Source organism: Electrophorus electricus, chromosome 6 (genome assembly GCF_041902795.1).
Source record: "Electrophorus electricus isolate QZ-2024a chromosome 6, ASM4190279v1, whole genome shotgun sequence".
Lineage (NCBI taxonomy): Eukaryota > Metazoa > Chordata > Actinopteri > Gymnotiformes > Gymnotidae > Electrophorus > Electrophorus electricus.
This window is the reverse complement of record NC_137502.1, coordinates 367,616-392,377: the sequence shown is the minus strand read 5'-3', so window position 1 is coordinate 392,377 and position 24,762 is coordinate 367,616.

Genomic DNA, 24,762 nt, shown 5'->3' with positions numbered 1-24,762 from the left:
CTGCTAACTTTACCTCAGTGAGATCAGTATATATCAAATAGGAAGCTTTTTAAAATGAAAACTGTATCAGAGACCTTGAATGCAGAACTGGTAAGGAAGACATTAATTATTCATTGGTCATTTGGCACTTTGTCTTGACATAGTATTTCAAGTTCAAGTTCAAAATCTTTTATTGTCATTTCAGCTATATACAAGTATACAACAAAAATGAGACAAAGTTCCTCCAGGACCATGGTGCAACACAAAACAACAGTGCAACAGACAACATGCTACACAAGTGCAAACAGTCCAATATAGTGCAAAAATGTCATTAAATAAACAATAATAAATACAGAACAGGACAAATACAAAATGAGTAGACAGTGCAATTATTTAGTGCAGGACACAGTCCTGGGAATATGTAAAGTGAGTTGTGCATAGTAGTCAGTGACATGCTACACTGAACATAGCAGTCACTGGTCGTAGCCAGAAGAGTTCAGAGTACAATTTTAGATTAGTACAGTACTCTAGCAGCAAGTAGGATAATGTGCAAGACTGCAACAGGAGTGCATAGTTTATTTGTGTGAGGTTTGACTTCAGCACTAGTCCAATGCAAAACAATGTGTGAGTGTGTGTATAGATATGTATGTGTGTGTGTGTGTGTGTGTGTGTGTGTGTGACTGTGTATAAGCATGTATAAAATTGCCGATTTTGGAATCTGAATTGGAACATGATTAGTACATGATTAGAGGACACAGGCAGCTTTTTAAGATGAAGAAGGTTAATCAAAGAGAGTCAATAACTAGATGATGTGTACATTAATGTTCTTTACTAAATGTTAGTTGATAAAAAAAAATTGTCAATGATTTAAAGTATGGCTACTGCTATTCTGAATGCTCCTTTGGCATTTTCTCTTCATATACTGTATGAGTCCACCTCTTGGACCTCAGTGCAGTGTTAAGAAAGCCGAGGCTGTGAACAGCAAAGAAAGGTACTGAAAGTTAGTAATTGCAATATAATATGTATGAAAAATATGTTTATGAATAATGGCAATGATTGCTATGAATTTTCACAAATTTAAAGTATCTTAGTCTCTCTTCATATATGGTTTGGGTCTAACTCTAATACAGAAAACGGCAACCAGACAGCTCTTTGAAGTTTTTGGGACTTCATCAGCACCACTGAATAAAGTAAGATGTTTGAGGAACATATGGCCATTGTTGAATAATATGAAATATGCAGTTTCAGCGTTTTAACATAAATGTCCATTCAGCATAGCACACAATATACTTTGTCATTTTCTCTTCACATACTCTTTGAGCCCAACTCCAGAAACGTAGTGGGCAAGGAGAAACCTTGGGACGCCAAAGCAAAGGTAATCAGATTATCATGATTCTTGAGTAGTTATTCATACTATGAAAGTTCAGAATGCCCACTACAAAGTTAAGTGCAATTCTGTATGGCCATTCTTTATGTTTTGTTCACATGCTGCTTGAGTCCACATCAAGAACCTCAAGATGGAAAGCCGAACGCCCTGTGAAATCAAAAAAGGTAAAGTTGTTGAATACAATTTGTTCTTTGAGGGCAATATGTTCATTACTGAAAAGTTGATAGATTTCATGACTTATCTCCAAGGAATCTGCTAACTTTACCTCATTGAGATCAGTATATATCAAATAGGAAGCTTGTAAAAATGAAAACTGTATCAGAGACCTTGAATACAAATTAGGTAAGGAAGACATTAATTACCCATTGGTCATTTGGCACTTTGTCTTGACATACTATTTCAAGTTCAAGTTCAAAATCTTTTATTGTCATTTCAGCTATATACAAGTACACAACAAAAACGAGACAATGTTCCTCCAGGACCATAGTGCAAGACAAAACAACAGTGTAACAGGCAACATGCTACACAAGTGCAAACAGTCCAATATAGTGCAAAAATGTCATTAAATAAACAATAATAAATACAGAACAGGACAAATACCAAATGAGTAAACAGTGCAATTATTTAGTGCAGTACACAGTACTGGGAATATGTAAAGTGAGTTGTGCATATGAGTCAGTGACATGCTACACTGAACATAGCAGTCACCGATAGGAGCCAGAACAGTTCAGAGTACAGTGCTGGTTTAGTACAGTACTCTAGCAGCAAGTAGGATAATGTGCAAGACTGCAACAGGAGTGCATAGTTTATTTGTGTGAGGTTTGACTTAAGCACTAGTCCAATGCAAAACAATGTGTGAGTGTGTGTATAGATATGTTTGTGTGTGTGTGTGTGTGTGTGTGTGTGTGTGTGTGTGTGTGTGTGTGTGTGTGACTGTGTATAAGCATGTATAAAATTGCCGATTTTGGAATCTGAATTGGAATTTGAACATGATTAGTACATGATTAGAGGACACAGGCAGCTTTTTAAGATGAAGAAAGTTAATCAAAGAGAGTCAATAACAACATGATATGTACATAAATGTTCTTTACTAAATGTTAGTTGATAAAAAAAAATTGTCAATGATTTAGTGTATGGGAAGTGCTATTCTGAATGGTCATTTGGCATTTTCTCTTCATATACTGTATGAGTCCACCTCTTGGACCTCACTGCTGTGTTAACAAAACCGAGGCTGTGAAGACCAAAGAAAGGTACTGAAAGTTATTAATTGCAAAATAATATGTATGAAAAATATGTTTTTGAATAATGGCAATGAATGCTATGAATTTTCACAAATTTAAAGGATCTTAGTCTCTCTTCATATATGGTTTGGGTCTACCTCTAATACAGAAAACAGCAACCAGACAGCTCTTTGAAGTTTTTAGGTCTTCATCAACACCACTGAATAAAGTAAGATGTTTGAGGAACATATGGCCATTGTTGAATAATATGAAATATGCAGTTTCAGCGTTTTAACATAAATGTCCATTCGGCATAGCACACAATATACTTTGTCATTTTCTCTTCACATACTCTTTGAGCCCAACTCCAGAAACTTAGTGGGCAAGGAGAAACCTTGGGACGCCAAAGCAAAGGTAATCAGAATATCATGATTCTTGAGTAGTGATTCATACTATGAAAGTTCAGAATGCCCACTACAAAGTTAAGTGCAATTCTGTATGGCCATTCTTTATGTTTTGTTCACATGCTGAATGAGTCCACATCAAGAACCTCAAGATGGAAAGCCGAACGCCCTGTGAAATCAAAAAAGGTAAAGTTGTTGAATACAATTTGTTCTTTGAGGGCAATATGTTCATTACTGAAAAGTTGATAGATTTCATGACTTATCTCCAAGGAATCTGCTAACTTTACCTCATTGAGATCAGTATATATCAAATAGGAAGCTTGTAAAAATGAAAACTGTATCAGAGACCTTGAATACAAAATAGGTAAGGAAGACATTAATTACCCATTGGTCATTTGGCACTTTGTCTTGACATACTATTTCAAGTTCAAGTTCAAAATCTTTTATTGTCATTTCAGCTATATACAACAACACAACAAAAACGAGACAATGTTCCTCCAGGACCATAGTGCAACACAAAACAACAGTGTAACAGACAACATGCTACACAAGTGCAAACAGTCCAATATAGTGCAAAAATGTCATTAAATAAACAATAATAAATACAGAACAGGACAAATACAAAATGAGTAGACAGTGCAATTATTTAGTGCAGTACACAGTACTGGGAATATGTAAAGTGAGTTGTGCATAGGAGTCAGTGACATGCTACACTGAACATAGCAGTCACCGATAGGAGCCAGAACAGTTCAGAGTACAGTGCTGGTTTAGTACAGTACTCTAGCAGCAAGCAGAATAATGTGCAAGACTGCAACAGGAGTGCATAGTTTATTTGTGTGAGGTTTGACTTCAGCACTAGTCCAATGCAAAACAGTGTGTGAGTGTGTTTATAGATTTGTATTTATGTATGTGTGTGTGGGTGTGTGTGTGTGTGTGTGTGTGTGTGTGTGTGTGTGTGTGTGTGTGTGTGTGTGTGTGTGTGTATAAGCATTTATAAAAGTGCCGATTTTGGATTCTGAATTGGAACATGATTAGTACATGATTAGAGGACACAGGCAGCTTTTTAATATGAAGAAGGTTAATCAAAGAGAGTCAATAACAACATAATATGTACATAAATGTTCTTTACTAAATGTTAGTTGATAAAAAAAATTGTCAATGATTTAGTGTATGGGAAGTGCTATTCTGAATGGTCATTTGGCATTTTCTCTTCATATACTGTATGAGTCCACCTCTTGGACCTCAGTGCAGTGTTAAGAAAGCCGAGGCTGTGAACAACAAAGAAAGGTACTGAAAGTTATTAATTGCAATATAATATGTATGAAAAATATGTTTATGAATAATGGCAATGAATGCTATGAATTTTCACAAATTTAAAGGATCTTAGTCTCTCTTCATATAAGGTTTGGGTCTACCTCTAATACAGAAAACAGCAACCAGACAGCTCTTTGAAGTTTTTAGGTCTTCATCAACACCACTGAATAAAGTAAGATGTTTGAGGAACATATGGCCATTGTTGAATAATATGAAATATGCAGTTTCAGCGTTTTAACATAAATGTCCATTCGGCATAGCACACAATATACTTTGTCATTTTCTCTTCACATACTCTTTGAGCCCAACTCCAGAAACTTAGTGGGCAAGGAGAAACCTTGGGACGCCAAAGCAAAGGTAATCAGAATATCATGATTCTTGAGTAGTGATTCATACTATGAAAGTGCAGAATGCCCACTACAAAGTTATGTGCAATTCTGTATGGCCATTCTTGATGTTTTGTTCACATGCTGCTTGAGTCCACATCAAGAACCTCAAGATGGAAAGCCGAACGCCCTGTGAAATCAAAAAAGGTAAAGTTGTTGAATACAATTTGTTCTTTGAGGGCAATATGTTCATTACTGAAAAGTTGATAGATTTCATGACTTATCTCCATGGAATCTGCTAACTTTACCTCATTGAGATCAGTATATATCTAATAGGAAGCTTGTAAAAATGAAAACTGTATCAGAGACCTTGAATACAAATTAGGTAAGGAAGACATTAATTACCCATTGGTCATTTGGCACTTTGTCTTGACATACTATTTCAAGTTCAAGTTCAAAATCTTTTATTGTCATTTCAGCTATATACAACAACACAACAAAAACGAGACAATGTTCCTCCAGGACCATAGTGCAACACAAAACAACAGTGTAACAGACAACATGCTACACAAGTGCAAACAGTCCAATATAGTGCAAAAATGTCATTAAATAAACAATAATAAATACAGAACAGGACAAATACAAAATGAGTAGACAGTGCAATTATTTAGTGCAGGACACAGTCCTGGGAATATGTAAAGTGAGTTGTGCATAGTAGTCAGTGACATGCTACACTGAACATAGCAGTCACTGGTCGTAGCCAGAAGAGTTCAGAGTACAATTTTAGATTAGTACAGTACTCTAGCAGCAAGTAGGATAATGTGCAAGACTGCAACAGGAGTGCATAGTTTATTTGTGTGAGGTTTGACTTCAGCACTAGTCCAATGCAAAACAATGTGTGAGTGTGTGTATAGATATGTATGTGTGTGTGTGTGTGTGTGTGTGTGTGTGTGACTGTGTATAAGCATGTATAAAATTGCCGATTTTGGAATCTGAATTGGAACATGATTAGTACATGATTAGAGGACACAGGCAGCTTTTTAAGATGAAGAAGGTTAATCAAAGAGAGTCAATAACTAGATGATGTGTACATTAATGTTCTTTACTAAATGTTAGTTGATAAAAAAAAATTGTCAATGATTTAAAGTATGGCTACTGCTATTCTGAATGCTCCTTTGGCATTTTCTCTTCATATACTGTATGAGTCCACCTCTTGGACCTCAGTGCAGTGTTAAGAAAGCCGAGGCTGTGAACAGCAAAGAAAGGTACTGAAAGTTAGTAATTGCAATATAATATGTATGAAAAATATGTTTATGAATAATGGCAATGATTGCTATGAATTTTCACAAATTTAAAGTATCTTAGTCTCTCTTCATATATGGTTTGGGTCTAACTCTAATACAGAAAACGGCAACCAGACAGCTCTTTGAAGTTTTTGGGACTTCATCAGCACCACTGAATAAAGTAAGATGTTTGAGGAACATATGGCCATTGTTGAATAATATGAAATATGCAGTTTCAGCGTTTTAACATAAATGTCCATTCAGCATAGCACACAATATACTTTGTCATTTTCTCTTCACATACTCTTTGAGCCCAACTCCAGAAACGTAGTGGGCAAGGAGAAACCTTGGGACGCCAAAGCAAAGGTAATCAGAATATCATGATTCTTGAGTAGTGATTCATACTATGAAAGTTCAGAATGCCCACTACAAAGTTAAGTGCAATTCTGTATGGCCATTCTTTATGTTTTGTTCACATGCTGCTTGAGTCCACATCAAGAACCTCAAGATGGAAAGCCGAACGCCCTGTGAAATCAAAAAAGGTAAAGTTGTTGAATACAATTTGTTCTTTGAGGGCAATATGTTCATTACTGAAAAGTTGATAGATTTCATGACTTATCTCCAAGGAATCTGCTAACTTTACCTCATTGAGATCAGTATATATCAAATAGGAAGCTTGTAAAAATGAAAACTGTATCAGAGACCTTGAATACAAATTAGGTAAGGAAGACATTAATTACCCATTGGTCATTTGGCACTTTGTCTTGACATACTATTTCAAGTTCAAGTTCAAAATCTTTTATTGTCATTTCAGCTATATACAAGTACACAACAAAAACGAGACAATGTTCCTCCAGGACCATAGTGCAAGACAAAACAACAGTGTAACAGGCAACATGCTACACAAGTGCAAACAGTCCAATATAGTGCAAAAATGTCATTAAATAAACAATAATAAATACAGAACAGGACAAATACCAAATGAGTAAACAGTGCAATTATTTAGTGCAGTACACAGTACTGGGAATATGTAAAGTGAGTTGTGCATATGAGTCAGTGACATGCTACACTGAACATAGCAGTCACCGATAGGAGCCAGAACAGTTCAGAGTACAGTGCTGGTTTAGTACAGTACTCTAGCAGCAAGTAGGATAATGTGCAAGACTGCAACAGGAGTGCATAGTTTATTTGTGTGAGGTTTGACTTAAGCACTAGTCCAATGCAAAACAATGTGTGAGTGTGTGTATAGATATGTTTGTGTGTGTGTGTGTGTGTGTGTGTGTGTGTGTGTGTGTGTGTGTGTGTGTGTGACTGTGTATAAGCATGTATAAAATTGCCGATTTTGGAATCTGAATTGGAATTTGAACATGATTAGTACATGATTAGAGGACACAGGCAGCTTTTTAAGATGAAGAAAGTTAATCAAAGAGAGTCAATAACAACATGATATGTACATAAATGTTCTTTACTAAATGTTAGTTGATAAAAAAAAATTGTCAATGATTTAGTGTATGGGAAGTGCTATTCTGAATGGTCATTTGGCATTTTCTCTTCATATACTGTATGAGTCCACCTCTTGGACCTCACTGCTGTGTTAACAAAACCGAGGCTGTGAAGACCAAAGAAAGGTACTGAAAGTTATTAATTGCAAAATAATATGTATGAAAAATATGTTTTTGAATAATGGCAATGAATGCTATGAATTTTCACAAATTTAAAGGATCTTAGTCTCTCTTCATATATGGTTTGGGTCTACCTCTAATACAGAAAACAGCAACCAGACAGCTCTTTGAAGTTTTTAGGTCTTCATCAACACCACTGAATAAAGTAAGATGTTTGAGGAACATATGGCCATTGTTGAATAATATGAAATATGCAGTTTCAGCGTTTTAACATAAATGTCCATTCGGCATAGCACACAATATACTTTGTCATTTTCTCTTCACATACTCTTTGAGCCCAACTCCAGAAACTTAGTGGGCAAGGAGAAACCTTGGGACGCCAAAGCAAAGGTAATCAGAATATCATGATTCTTGAGTAGTGATTCATACTATGAAAGTTCAGAATGCCCACTACAAAGTTAAGTGCAATTCTGTATGGCCATTCTTTATGTTTTGTTCACATGCTGAATGAGTCCACATCAAGAACCTCAAGATGGAAAGCCGAACGCCCTGTGAAATCAAAAAAGGTAAAGTTGTTGAATACAATTTGTTCTTTGAGGGCAATATGTTCATTACTGAAAAGTTGATAGATTTCATGACTTATCTCCAAGGAATCTGCTAACTTTACCTCATTGAGATCAGTATATATCAAATAGGAAGCTTGTAAAAATGAAAACTGTATCAGAGACCTTGAATACAAAATAGGTAAGGAAGACATTAATTACCCATTGGTCATTTGGCACTTTGTCTTGACATACTATTTCAAGTTCAAGTTCAAAATCTTTTATTGTCATTTCAGCTATATACAACAACACAACAAAAACGAGACAATGTTCCTCCAGGACCATAGTGCAACACAAAACAACAGTGTAACAGACAACATGCTACACAAGTGCAAACAGTCCAATATAGTGCAAAAATGTCATTAAATAAACAATAATAAATACAGAACAGGACAAATACAAAATGAGTAGACAGTGCAATTATTTAGTGCAGTACACAGTACTGGGAATATGTAAAGTGAGTTGTGCATAGGAGTCAGTGACATGCTACACTGAACATAGCAGTCACCGATAGGAGCCAGAACAGTTCAGAGTACAGTGCTGGTTTAGTACAGTACTCTAGCAGCAAGCAGAATAATGTGCAAGACTGCAACAGGAGTGCATAGTTTATTTGTGTGAGGTTTGACTTCAGCACTAGTCCAATGCAAAACAGTGTGTGAGTGTGTTTATAGATTTGTATTTATGTATGTGTGTGTGGGTGTGTGTGTGTGTGTGTGTGTGTGTGTGTGTGTGTGTGTGTGTGTGTGTGTGTGTGTGTGTGTATAAGCATTTATAAAAGTGCCGATTTTGGATTCTGAATTGGAACATGATTAGTACATGATTAGAGGACACAGGCAGCTTTTTAATATGAAGAAGGTTAATCAAAGAGAGTCAATAACAACATAATATGTACATAAATGTTCTTTACTAAATGTTAGTTGATAAAAAAAATTGTCAATGATTTAGTGTATGGGAAGTGCTATTCTGAATGGTCATTTGGCATTTTCTCTTCATATACTGTATGAGTCCACCTCTTGGACCTCAGTGCAGTGTTAAGAAAGCCGAGGCTGTGAACAACAAAGAAAGGTACTGAAAGTTATTAATTGCAATATAATATGTATGAAAAATATGTTTATGAATAATGGCAATGAATGCTATGAATTTTCACAAATTTAAAGGATCTTAGTCTCTCTTCATATAAGGTTTGGGTCTACCTCTAATACAGAAAACAGCAACCAGACAGCTCTTTGAAGTTTTTAGGTCTTCATCAACACCACTGAATAAAGTAAGATGTTTGAGGAACATATGGCCATTGTTGAATAATATGAAATATGCAGTTTCAGCGTTTTAACATAAATGTCCATTCGGCATAGCACACAATATACTTTGTCATTTTCTCTTCACATACTCTTTGAGCCCAACTCCAGAAACTTAGTGGGCAAGGAGAAACCTTGGGACGCCAAAGCAAAGGTAATCAGAATATCATGATTCTTGAGTAGTGATTCATACTATGAAAGTGCAGAATGCCCACTACAAAGTTATGTGCAATTCTGTATGGCCATTCTTGATGTTTTGTTCACATGCTGCTTGAGTCCACATCAAGAACCTCAAGATGGAAAGCCGAACGCCCTGTGAAATCAAAAAAGGTAAAGTTGTTGAATACAATTTGTTCTTTGAGGGCAATATGTTCATTACTGAAAAGTTGATAGATTTCATGACTTATCTCCATGGAATCTGCTAACTTTACCTCATTGAGATCAGTATATATCTAATAGGAAGCTTGTAAAAATGAAAACTGTATCAGAGACCTTGAATACAAATTAGGTAAGGAAGACATTAATTACCCATTGGTCATTTGGCACTTTGTCTTGACATACTATTTCAAGTTCAAGTTCAAAATCTTTTATTGTCATTTCAGCTATATACAACAACACAACAAAAACGAGACAATGTTCCTCCAGGACCATAGTGCAACACAAAACAACAGTGTAACAGACAACATGCTACACAAGTGCAAACAGTCCAATATAGTGCAAAAATGTCATTAAATAAACAATAATAAATACAGAACAGGACAAATACAAAATGAGTAGACAGTGCAATTATTTAGTGCAGTACACAGTACTGGGAATATGTAAAGTGAGTTGTGCATAGGAGTCAGTGACATGCTACACTGAACATAGCAGTCACCGATAGGAGCCAGAACAGTTCAGAGTACAGTGCTGGTTTAGTACAGTACTCTAGCAGCAAGTAGGATAATGTGCAAGACTGCAACAGGAGTGCATAGTTTATTTGTGTGAGGTTTGACTTAAGCACTAGTCCAATGCAAAACAATGTGTGAGTGTGTGTATAGATATGTATGTGTGTGTGTGTGTGTGTGTGTGTGTGTGTGTGACTGTGTATAAGCATGTATAAAATTGCCGATTTTGGAATCTGAATTGGAATTTGAACATGATTAGTACATGATTAGAGGACACAGGCAGCTTTTTAAGATGAAGAAAGTTAATCAAAGAGAGTCAATAACAACATGATATGTACATAAATGTTCTTTACTAAATGTTAGTTGATAAAAATAAAATTGTCAATGATTTAGTGTATGGGAAGTGCTATTCTGAATGGTCATTTGGCATTTTCTCTTCATATACTGTATGAGTCCACCTCTTGGACCTCAGTGCTGTGTTAAGAAAACCGAGGCTGTGAAGACCAAAGAAAGGTACTGAAAGTTATTAATTGCAATATAATATGTATGAAAAATATGTTTTTGAATAATGGCAATGAATGCTATGAATTTTCACAAATTTAAAGGATCTTAGTCTCTCTTCATATATGGTTTGGGTCTACCTCTAATACAGAAAACAGCAACCAGACAGCTCTTTGAAGTTTTTAGGACTTCATCAACACCACTGAATAAAGTAAGATGTTTGAGGAACATATGGCCATTGTTGAATAATATGAAATATGCAGTTTCATCGTTTTAACATAAATGTCCATTCGGCATAGCACACAATATACTTTGTCATTTTCTCTTCACATACTCTTTGAGCCCAACTCCAGAAACTTAGTGGGCAAGGAAAAACCTTGGGACGCCAAAGCAAAGGTAATCAGAATATCATGATTCTTGAGTAGTGATTCATACTATGAAAGTTCAGAATGCCCACTACAAAGTTAAGTGCAATTCTGTATGGCCATTCTTTATGTTTTGTTCACATGCTGCATGAGTCCACATCAAGAACCTCAAGATGGAAAGCCGAACGCCCTGTGAAATCAAAAAAGGTAAAGTTGTTGAATACAATTTGTTCTTTGAGGGCAATATGTTCATTACTGAAAAGTTGATAGATTTCATGACTTATCTCCAAGGAATCTGCTAACTTTACCTCATTGAGATCAGTATATATCAAATAGGAAGCTTGTAAAAATGAAAACTGTATCAGAGACCTTGAATACAAATTAGGTAAGGAAGACATTAATTACCCATTGGTCATTTGGCACTTTGTCTTGACATACTATTTCAAGTTCAAGTTCAAAATCTTTTATTGTCATTTCAGCTATATACAACAACACAACAAAAACGAGACAATGTTCCTCCAGGACCATAGTGCAACACAAAACAACAGTGTAACAGACAACATGCTACACAAGTGCAAACAGTCCAATATAGTGCAAAAATGTCATTAAATAAACAATAATAAATACAGAACAGGACAAATACAAAATGAGTAGACAGTGCAATTATTTAGTGCAGTACACAGTACTGGGAATATGTAAAGTGAGTTGTGCATAGGAGTCAGTGACATGCTACACTGAACATAGCAGTCACCGATAGGAGCCAGAACAGTTCAGAGTACAGTGCTGGTTTAGTACAGTACTCTAGCAGCAAGCAGAATAATGTGCAAGACTGCAACAGGAGTGCATAGTTTATTTGTGTGAGGTTTGACTTCAGCACTAGTCCAATGCAAAACAGTGTGTGAGTGTGTTTATAGATTTGTATTTATGTATGTGTGTGTGGGTGTGTGTGTGTGTGTGTGTGTGTGTGTGTGTGTGTGTGTGTGTGTGTGTGTGTGTGTGTGTATAAGCATTTATAAAAGTGCCGATTTTGGATTCTGAATTGGAACATGATTAGTACATGATTAGAGGACACAGGCAGCTTTTTAATATGAAGAAGGTTAATCAAAGAGAGTCAATAACAACATAATATGTACATAAATGTTCTTTACTAAATGTTAGTTGATAAAAAAAATTGTCAATGATTTAGTGTATGGGAAGTGCTATTCTGAATGGTCATTTGGCATTTTCTCTTCATATACTGTATGAGTCCACCTCTTGGACCTCAGTGCAGTGTTAAGAAAGCCGAGGCTGTGAACAACAAAGAAAGGTACTGAAAGTTATTAATTGCAATATAATATGTATGAAAAATATGTTTATGAATAATGGCAATGAATGCTATGAATTTTCACAAATTTAAAGGATCTTAGTCTCTCTTCATATAAGGTTTGGGTCTACCTCTAATACAGAAAACAGCAACCAGACAGCTCTTTGAAGTTTTTAGGTCTTCATCAACACCACTGAATAAAGTAAGATGTTTGAGGAACATATGGCCATTGTTGAATAATATGAAATATGCAGTTTCAGCGTTTTAACATAAATGTCCATTCGGCATAGCACACAATATACTTTGTCATTTTCTCTTCACATACTCTTTGAGCCCAACTCCAGAAACTTAGTGGGCAAGGAGAAACCTTGGGACGCCAAAGCAAAGGTAATCAGAATATCATGATTCTTGAGTAGTGATTCATACTATGAAAGTGCAGAATGCCCACTACAAAGTTATGTGCAATTCTGTATGGCCATTCTTGATGTTTTGTTCACATGCTGCTTGAGTCCACATCAAGAACCTCAAGATGGAAAGCCGAACGCCCTGTGAAATCAAAAAAGGTAAAGTTGTTGAATACAATTTGTTCTTTGAGGGCAATATGTTCATTACTGAAAAGTTGATAGATTTCATGACTTATCTCCATGGAATCTGCTAACTTTACCTCATTGAGATCAGTATATATCAAATAGGGAGCTTGTAAAAATGAAAACTGTATCAGAGACCTTGAATACAAATTAGGTAAGGAAGACATTAATTACCCATTGGTCATTTGGCACTTTGTCTTGACATACTATTTCAAGTTCAAGTTCAAAATCTTTTATTGTCATTTCAGCTATATACAACAACACAACAAAAACGAGACAATGTTCCTCCAGGACCATAGTGCAACACAAAACAACAGTGTAACAGACAACATGCTACACAAGTGCAAACAGTCCAATATAGTGCAAAAATGTCATTAAATAAACAATAATAAATACAGAACAGGACAAATACAAAATGAGTAGACAGTGCAATTATTTAGTGCAGTACACAGTACTGGGAATATGTAAAGTGAGTTGTGCATAGGAGTCAGTGACATGCTACACTGAACATAGCAGTCACCGATAGGAGCCAGAACAGTTCAGAGTACAGTGCTGGTTTAGTACAGTACTCTAGCAGCAAGTAGGATAATGTGCAAGACTGCAGCAGGAGTGCATAGTTTATTTGTGTGAGGTTTGACTTAAGCACTAGTCCAATGCAAAACAATGTGTGAGTGTGTGTATAGATATGTATGTGTGTGTGTGTGTGTGTGTGTGTGTGTGTGACTGTGTATAAGCATGTATAAAATTGCCGATTTTGGAATCTGAATTGGAATTTGAACATGATTAGTACATGATTAGAGGACACAGGCAGCTTTTTAAGATGAAGAAAGTTAATCAAAGAGAGTCAATAACAACATGATATGTACATAAATGTTCTTTACTAAATGTTAGTTGATAAAAATAAAATTGTCAATGATTTAGTGTATGGGAAGTGCTATTCTGAATGGTCATTTGGCATTTTCTCTTCATATACTGTATGAGTCCACCTCTTGGACCTCAGTGCTGTGTTAAGAAAACCGAGGCTGTGAAGACCAAAGAAAGGTACTGAAAGTTATTAATTGCAATATAATATGTATGAAAAATATGTTTTTGAATAATGGCAATGAATGCTATGAATTTTCACAAATTTAAAGGATCTAAGTCTCTCTTCATATATGGTTTGGGTCTACCTCTAATACAGAAAACAGCAACCAGACAGCTCTTTGAAGTTTTTAGGACTTCATCAACACCACTGAATAAAGTAAGATGTTTGAGGAACATATGGCCATTGTTGAATAATATGAAATATGCAGTTTCAGCGTTTTAACATAAATGTCCATTCGGCATAGCACACAATATACTTTGTCATTTTCTCTTCACATACTCTTTGAGCCCAACTCCAGAAACTTAGTGGGCAAGGAAAAACCTTGGGACGCCAAAGCAAAGGTAATCAGAATATCATGATTCTTGAGTAGTGATTCATACTATGAAAGTTCAGAATGCCCACTACAAAGTTAAGTGCAATTCTGTATGGCCATTCTTTATGTTTTGTTCACATGCTGCATGAGTCCACATCAAGAACCTCAAGATGGAAAGCCGAACGCCCTGTGAAATCAAAAAAGGTAAAGTTGTTGAATACAATTTGTTCTTTGAGGGCAATATGTTCATTACTGAAAAGTTGATAGATTTCATGACTTATCTCCAAGGAATCTGCTAACTTTACCTCATTGAGATCAGTATATATCAAATAGGAAGCTTGTAAAAATGAAAACTGTATCAGAGACCTTGAATACAAATTAGGTAAGGAAGACATTAATTACCCATTGGTCATTTGGCACTTTGTCTTGACATACTATTTCAAGTTCAAGTTCAAAATCTTTTATTGTCATTTCAGCTATATACAACAACACAACAAAAACGAGACAATGTTCCTCCAGGACCATAGTGCAACACAAAACAACAGTGTAACAGACAACATGCTACACAAGTGCAAACAGTCCAATATAGTGCAAAAATGTCATTAAATAAACAATAATAAATACAGAACAGGACAAATACAAAATGAGTAGACAGTGCAATTATTTAGTGCAGTACACAGTACTGGGAATATGTAAAGTGAGTTGTGCATAGGAGTCAGTGACATGCTACACTGAACATAGCAGTCACCGATAGGAGCCAGAACAGTTCAGAGTACAGTGCTGGTTTAGTACAGTACTCTAGCAGCAAGCAGGATAATGTGCAAGACTGCAACAGGAGTGCATAGTTTATTTGTGTGAGGTTTGACTTCAGCACTAGTCCAATGCAAAACAATGTGTGAGTGTGTTTATAGATTTGTATTTATGTATGTATGTGTGTGTGGGTGTGTGTGTGTGTGTGTGTGTGTGTGTGTGTGTGTGTGTGTGTGTGTGTGTATAAGCATTTATAAAAGTGCCGATTTTGGATTCTGAATTGGAACATGATTAGTACATGATTAGAGGACACAGGCAGCTTTTTAAGATAAAGAAAGTTAATCAAAGAGAGTCAATAACAACATGATATGTACATAAATGTTCTTTACTAAATGTTAGTTGATAAAAAAAAATTGCCAATGATTTAGTGTATGGGAATTGATATTCTGAATGGTAATTTGGCATTTTCTCTTCATATACTGTATGAGTCCACCTCTTGGACCTCAGTGCAGTGTTAAGAAAGCGGATGCTGTGAAGACCCAAGAAAGGTACTGAAAGTTATTAATTGCAATATAATATGTATGAAAAATATGTTTATGAATAATGGCAATGAATGCTATGAATTTTCACAAATTTAAAGGATCTCAGTCTCTCTTCATATATGGTTTGGGTCTACCTCTAATACAGAAAAGAGCAACCAGACAGCTCTTTGAAGTTTTTAGGACTTCATCAGCACCACTGAATAAAGTAAGATGTTTGAGGAACATATGGCCATTGTTGAATAGTATGAAATATGCAGTTTCAGCGTTTTAACATAAATGTCCATTCAGCATAGCACACAATTTACTTTGTCATTTTCTCTTCACATACTCTTTGAGCCCAACTCCAGAAACGTAGTGGGCAAGGAGAAACCTTGGGACGCCAAAGCAAAGGTAATCAGAATATCATGATTCTTGAGTAGTTATTCATACTATGAAAGTTCAGAATGTCCACTACAAAGTTAAGTGCAATTCTGTATGGCTTTTCTTTATGTTTTGTTCACATGCTGCTTGAGTCCACATCAAGAACCTCAAGATGGAAAGCCGAACGCTTGTGAAATCAAAAAAGGTAAATTTGTTGAATACAATTTTTTATTTGAGGACAATATGTTCCTTGCTGAAAAGTTGATAGATTTCATGACTTATCTCCAAGGAATCTGCTAACTTTACCTATGTGAGATCAGTATATATCAAATAGGAAGCTTGTAAAAATGAAAACTGTATCAGAGACCTTGAATACAAAATAGGTAAGGAAGACATTAATTACCCATTGGTCATTTGGCACTTTGTCTTGACATACTATTTCAAGTTCAAGTTCAAAAGCTTTTATTGTCATTTCAGCTATATACAAGTACACAAGAAAAACGAGACAATGTTCCTCCAGGACCATGGTGCAACACAAAACAACAGTGCAACAGACAACATGCTACACAAGTGCAAACAGTCCAATATAGTGCAAAAATGTCATTAAATATACAATAATAAATACAGAACAGGACAAATATAAAATGAGTAGACAGTGCAATTATTTAGTGCAGTACACAGTACTGGGAATATGTAAAGTGAGTTGTGCATAGGAGTCAGTGACATGCTACAATGAACATAGCATTCACCGATAGGAGCCAGAACAGTTCAGAGTACAGTGCTGGTTTAGTACAGTACTCTAGCAGCAAGTAGGATAATGTGCAAGACTGCAACAGGAGTGCATAGTTTATTTGTGTGAGGTTTGACTTCAGCACTAGTCCAATGCAAAACAATGTGTGAGTGTGTTTATAGATTTGTATTTATGTATGTGTGTGTGTGTGTGTGTGTGTGTGTGTGTGTGTGTGTGTATAAGCATTTATAAAAGTGCCGATTTTGGATTCTGAATTGGAACATGATTAGTACATGATTAGAGGACACAGGCAGCTTTTTAATATGAAGAAAGTTAATCAAAGAGAGTCAATAACAACATGATATGTACATAAATGTTCTTTACTAAATGTTAGTTGATAAAAAAAATTGTCAATGATTTAGTGTATGGGAAGTGCTATTCTGAATGGTCATTTGGCATTTTCTCTTCATATACTGTATGAGTCCACCTCTTGGACCTCAGTGCAGTGTTAAGAAAGCCGAGGCTGTGAAGACCAAAGAAAGGTACTGAAAGTTATTAATTGCAATATAATATGTATGAAAAATATGTTTATGAATAATGGCAATGAATGCTATGAATTTTCACAAATTTAAAGGATCTTAGTCTCTCTTCATATATGGTTTGGGTTTACCTCTAATACAGAAAACAGCAACCAGACAGCTCTTTGAAGTTTTTAGGACTTCATCAACACCACTGAATAAAGTAAGATGTTTGAGGAACATATGGCCAATGTTGAATAATATGAAATATGCAGTTTCAGCGTTTTAACATAAATGTCCATTCGGCATAGCACACAATATACTTTGTCATTTTCTCTTCACATACTCTTTGAGCCCAACTCCAGAAACTTAGTGGGCAAGGAGAAACCTTGGGACGCCAAAGCAAAGGTAATCAGAATATCATGATTCTTGAGTAGTGATTCATACTATGAAAGTTCAGAATGCCCACTACAAAGTTAAGTGCAATTCTGTATGGCCATTCTTTATGTTTTGTTCACATGCTGCATGAGTCCACATCAAGAACCTCAAGATGGAAAGCCGAACGCCCTGTGAAATCAAAAAAGGTAAAGTTGTTGAATACAATTTGTTCTTTGAGGGCAATATGTTCATTACTGAAAAGTTGATAGATTTCATGACTTATCTCCAAGGAATCTGCTAACTTTACCTCATTGAGATCAGTATATATCAAATAGGAAGCTTGTAAAAATGAAAACTGTATCAGAGACCTTGAATACAAAATAGGTAAGGAAGACATTAATTACCCATTGGTCATTTGGCACTTTGTCTTGACATACTATTTCAAGTTCAAGTTCAAAATCTGTTATTGTCATTTCAGCTATATACAAGTACACAACAAAAACGAGACAATGTTCCTCCAGGACCATGGTGCAACACAAAACAACAGTGCAACAGACAACATGCTACACAAGTGCAAACAGTCCAATATAGTGCAAAAATGTCATTAAATATACAATAATAAATACAGAACAGGACAAATATAAAATGAGTAGACAGTGCAATTATTTAGTGCAGTACACAGTACTGGGAATATGTAAAGTGAGTTGTGCATAGGAGTCAGTGACATGCTACAATGAACATAGCATTCACCGATAGGAGCCAGAACAGTTCAGAGTACAGTGCTGGTTTAGTACAGTACTCTAGCAGCAAGTAGGATAATGTGCAAGACTGCAACAGGAGTGCATAGTTTATTTGTGTGAGGTTTGACTTCAGCACTAGTCCAATGCAAAACAATGTGTGAGTGTGTTTATAGATTTGTATTTATGTATGTGTGTGTGTGTGTGTGTGTGTGTGTGTGTGTGTGTGTGTGTGTGTGTATAAGCATTTATAAAAGTGCCGATTTTGGATTCTGAATTGGAACATGATTAGTACATGATTAGAGGACACAGGCAGCTTTTTAATATGAAGAAAGTTAATCAAAGAGAGTCAATAACAACATGATATGTACATAAATGTTCTTTACTAAATGTTAGTTGATAAAAAAAATTGTCAATGATTTAGTGTATGGGAAGTGCTATTCTGAATGGTCATTTGGCATTTTCTCTTCATATACTGTATGAGTCCACCTCTTGGACCTCAGTGCAGTGTTAAGAAAGCCGAGGCTGTGAAGACCAAAGAAAGGTACTGAAAGTTATTAATTGCAATATAATATGTATGAAAAATATGTTTATGAATAATGGCAATGAATGCTATGAATTTTCACAAATTTAAAGGATCTTAGTCTCTCTTCATATATGGTTTGGGTTTACCTCTAATACAGAAAACAGCAACCAGACAGCTCTTTGAAGTTTTTAGGACTTCATCAACACCACTGAATAAAGTAAGATGTTTGAGGAACATATGGCCAATGTTGAATAATATGAAATATGCAGTTTCAGCGTTTTAACATAAATGTCCATTCGGCATAGCACACAATATACTTTGTCATTTTCTCTTCACATACTCTTTGAGCCCAACTCCAGAAACTTAGTGGGCAAGGAGAAACCTTGGGACGCCAAAGCAAAGGTAATCAGAATATCATGATTCTTGAGTAGTGATTCATACTATGAAAGTTCAGAATGCCCACTACAAAGTTAAGTGCAATTCTGTATGGCCATTCTTTATGTTTTGTTCACATGCTGCATGAGTCCACATCAAGAACCTCAAGATGGAAAGCCGAACGCCCTGTGAAATCAAAAAAGGTAAAGTTGTTGAATACAATTTGTTCTTTGAGGGCAATATGTTCATTACTGAAAAGTTGATAGATTTCATGACTTATCTCCAAGGAATCTGCTAACTTTACCTCATTGAGATCAGTATATATCAAATAGGAAGCTTGTAAAAATGAAAACTGTATCAGAGACCTTGAATACAAATTAGGTAAGGAAGACATTAATTACCCATTGGTCATTTGGCACTTTGTCTTGACATACTATTTCAAGTTCAAGTTCAAAATCTTTTATTGTCATTTCAGCTATATACAAGTACACAACAAAAACGAGACAATGTTCCTCCAGGACCATAGTACAACACAAAACAACAGTGTAACAGACAACATGCTACACAAGTGCAAACAGTCCAATATAGTGCAAAAATGTCATTAAATAAACAATAATAAATACAGAACGGGACAAATACAAAATGAGTAGACAGTGCAATTATTTAGTGCAGTACACAGTACTGGGAATATGTAAAGTGAGTTGTGCATAGGAGTCAGTGACATGCTACACTGAACATAGCAGTCACCGATAGGAGCCAGAACAGTTCAGAGTACAGTGCTGGTTTAGTACAGTACTCTAGCAGCAAGTAGTATAATGTGCAAGACTGCAACAGGAGTGCATAGTTTATTTGTGTGAGGTTTGACTTAAGCACTAGTCCAATGCAAAACAATGTGTGAGTGTGTGTATAGATATGTATGTGTGTGTGTGTGTGTGTGTGTGTGTGTGTGTGTGTGTGTGTGTGTGTGTGTGTGACTGTGTATAAGCATGTATACAATTGCCGATTTTGGAATCTGAATTGGAACATGATTAGTACATGATTAGAGGACACAGGCAGCTTTTTAAGATGAAGAAGGTTAATCAAAGAGAGTCAATAACTACATGATGTGTACATTAATGTTCTTTACTAAATGTTAGTTGATAAAAAAAAATTGTCAATGATTTAAAGTATGGCTACTGCTATTCTGAATGCTCCTTTGGCATTTTCTCTTCATATACTGTATGAGTCCACGTCTTGGACCTCAGTGCAGTGTTAAGAAAGCCGAGGCTGTGAACAGCAAAGAAAGGTACTGAAAGTTAGTAATTGCAATATAATATGTATGAAAAATATGTTTATGAATAATGGCAATGATTGCTATGAATTTTCACAAATTTAAAGTATCTTAGTCTCTCTTCATATATGGTTTGGGTCTACCTCTAATACAGAAAACGGCAACCAGACAGCTCTTTGAAGTTTTTGGGACTTCATCAGCACCACTGAATAAAGTAAGATGTTTGAGGAACATATGGCCATTGTTGAATAATATGAAATATGCAGTTTCAGCGTTTTAACATAAATGTCCATTCAGCATAGCACACAATATACTTTGTCATTTTCTCTTCACATACTCTTTGAGCCCAACTCCAGAAACGTAGTGGGCAAGGAGAAACCTTGGGACGCCAAAGCAAAGGTAATCAGAATATCATGATTCTTGAGTAGTGATTCATACTATGAAAGTTCAGAATGCCCACTACAAAGTTAAGTGCAATTCTGTCTGGCCATTCTTTATGTTTTGTTCACATGCTGCTTGAGTCCACATCAAGAACCTCAAGATGGAAAGCCGAACGCTTGTGAAATCAAAAAAGGTAAAGTTGTTGAATACAATTTGTTCTTTGAGTGCAATATGTTTATTTCTGAAAAGTTGATAGATATCATGACTTATCTCCAAGGAATCTGCTAACTTTACCTCAGTGAGATCAGTATATATCAAATAGGAAGCTTTTTAAATTGAAAACTGTATCAGAGACCTTGAATGCAAAACTGGTAAGGAAGACATTAATTATTCATTGCTCATTTGGCACTTTGTCTTGACATACTATTTCAAGTTCAAGTTCAAAATCTTTTATTGTAATTTCAGCTATATACATATACACAACAAAAATGAGACAATGTTCCTCCAGGACCATGGTGCAACACAAAACAACAGTGCAACAGACAACATGCTACACAAGTGCAAACAGTCCAATAGAGTGCAAAAATGTCATTAAATAAAAAATAATAAATACAGAACAGGACAAATACAAAATGAGTAGACAGTGCAAGTATTTAGTGCAGTACACAGTCCTGGGAACATGTAAAGTGAGTTGTGCATAGTAGTCAGTGACATGCTACAATGAACATAGCAGTCACCGATAGTAGCCAGAAGAGTTCAGAGTACAATTTTAGATTAGTACAGTACTCTAGCAGCAAGTAGGATAATGTGCAAGACTGCAAGAGGAGTGCATAGTTTATTTGTGTGAGGTTTGACTTCAGCACTAGTCCAATGCAAAACAATGTGTGAGTGTGTGTATAGATATGTATGTGTGTGTGTGTGTGTGTGTGTGTGTGTGTGTGTGTGTGTGACTGTGTATAAGCATGTATAAAATTGCCGATTTTGGAATCTGAATTGGAATTGGAACATGATTAGTACATGATTAGAGGACACAGGCAGCTTTTTAAGATGAAGAAGGTTAATCAAAGAGAGTCAATAACTACATGATGTGTACATTAATGTTCTTTACCAAATGTTAGTTGATAAAAAAAAATTGTCAATGATTTAAAGTATGGCAACTGCTATTCTGAATGCTCCTTTGGCATTTTCTCTTCATATACTGTATGAGTCCACCTCTTGGACCTCAGTGCAGTGTTAAGAAAGCCGAGGCTGTGAACAGCAAAGAAAGGTACTGAAAGTAATTGCAATATAATAGGTATGAAAAATATGTTTATGAATAATGCCAATGATTGCTATGAATTTTCACAAATTTAAAGTATCTTAGTCTCTCTTCATATATGGTTTGGGTCTAACTCTAATACAGAAAACGGCAACCAGACAGCTCTTTGAAGTTTTTGGGACTTCATCAGCACCACTGAATAAAGTAAGATGTTTGAGGAACATATGGCCTTTGTTGAATAATATGAAATATGCAGTTTCAGCGTTTTAACATAAATGTCCATTCAGCATAGCACACAATATACTTTGTCATTTTCTCTTCACATACTCTTTGAGCCCAACTCCAGAAACTTAGTGGGCAAGGAGAAACCTTGGGACGCCAAAGCAAAGGTAATCAGAATATCATGATTCTTGAGTAGTGATTCATACTATGAAAGTTCAGAATGCCCACTACAAAGTTAAGTGCAATTCTGTCTGGCCATTCTTTATGTTTTGTTCACATGCTGCTTGAGTCCACATCAAGAACCTCAAGATGGAAAGCCGAACGCTTGTGAAATCAAAAAAGGTAAAGTTGTTGAATACAATTTGTTCTTTGAGAGCAATATGTTCATTTCTGAAAAGTTGATAGATATCATGACTTATCTCCAAGGAATCTGCTAACTTTACCTCATTGAGATCAGTATATATCAAATAGGAAGCTTGTAAAAATGAAAACTGTATCAGAGACCTTGAATACAAATTAGGTAAGGAAGACATTAATTACCCATTGGTCATTTGGCACTTTGTCTTGACATACTATTTCAAGTTCAAGTTCAAAATCTTTTATTGTCATTTCAGCTATATACAAGTACACAACAAAAACGAGACAATGTTCCTCCAGGACCATAGTGCAACACAAAACAACAGTGTAACAGACAACATGCTACACAAGTGCAAACAGTCCAATATAGTGCAAAAATGTCATTTAATAAACAATAATAAATACAGAACGGGACAAATACAAAATGAGTAGACAGTGCAATTATTTAGTGCAGTACACAGTACTGGGAATATGTAAAGTGAGTTGTGCATAGGAGTCAGTGACATGCTACACTGAACATAGCAGTCACCGATAGGAGCCAGAACAGTTCAGAGTACAGTGCTGGTTTAGTACAGTACTCTAGCAGCAAGTAGGATAATGTGCAAGACTGCAACAGGAGTGCATAGTTTATTTGTGTGAGGTTTGACTTAAGCACTAGTCCAATGCAAAACAATGTGTGAGTGTGTGTATAGATATGTATGTGTGTGTGTGTGTGTGTGTGTGTGTGTGTGTGTGTGTGTGTGACTGTGTATGAGCATGTATAAAATTGCCAATTTTGGAATCTGAATTGGAACATGATTAGTACATGATTAGAGGACACAGGCAGCTTTTTAAGATGAAGAAGGTTAATCAAAGAGAGTCAATAACTACATGATGTGTACATTAATGTTCTTTACTAAATGTTAGTTGATAAAAAAAAAATTGTCAATGATTTAAAGTATGGCTACTGCTATTCTGAATGCTCCTTTGGCATTTTCTCTTCATATACTGTATGAGTCCACCTCTTGGACCTCAGTGCAGTGTTAAGAAAGCCGAGGCTGTGAAGACCAAAGAAAGGTACTGAAAGTTATTAATTGCAATATAATATGTATGAAAAATATGTTTATGAATAATGGCAATGATTGCTATGAATTTTCACAAATTTAAAGTATCTTAGTCTCTCTTCATATATGGTTTGGGTCTAACTCTAATACAGAAAACGGCAACCAGACAGCTCTTTGAAGTTTTTGGGACTTCATCAGCACCACTGAATAAAGTAAGATGTTTGAGGAACATATGGCCATTGTTGAATAATATGAAATATGCAGTTTCAGCGTTTTAACATAAATGTCCATTCAGCATAGCACACAATATACTTTGTCATTTTCTCTTCACATACTCTTTGAGCCCAACTCCAGAAACGTAGTGGGCAAGGAGAAACCTTGGGACGCCAAAGCAAAGGTAATCAGAATATCATGATTCTTGAGTAGTGATTCATACTATGAAAGTTCAGAATGCCCACTACAAAGTTAAGTGCAATTCTATATGGCCATTCTTTATGTTTTGTTCACATGCTGCTTGAGTCCACATCAAGAACCTCAAGATGGAAAGCCGAACGCTTGTGAAATCAAAAAAGGTAAAGTTATTGAATACAATTTGTTCTTTGAGGGCAATATGTTTATTTCTGAAAAGTTGATAGATATCATGACTTATCTCCAAGGAATCTGCTAACTTTACCTCAGTGAGATCAGTATATATCAAATAGGAAGCTTTTTAAAATGAAAACTGTATCAGAGACCTTGAATGCAAAACTGGTAAGGAAGACATTAATTATTCATTGGTCATTTGGCACTTTGTCTTGACATAGTATTTCAAGTTCAAGTTCAAAATCTTTTATTGTCATTTCAGCT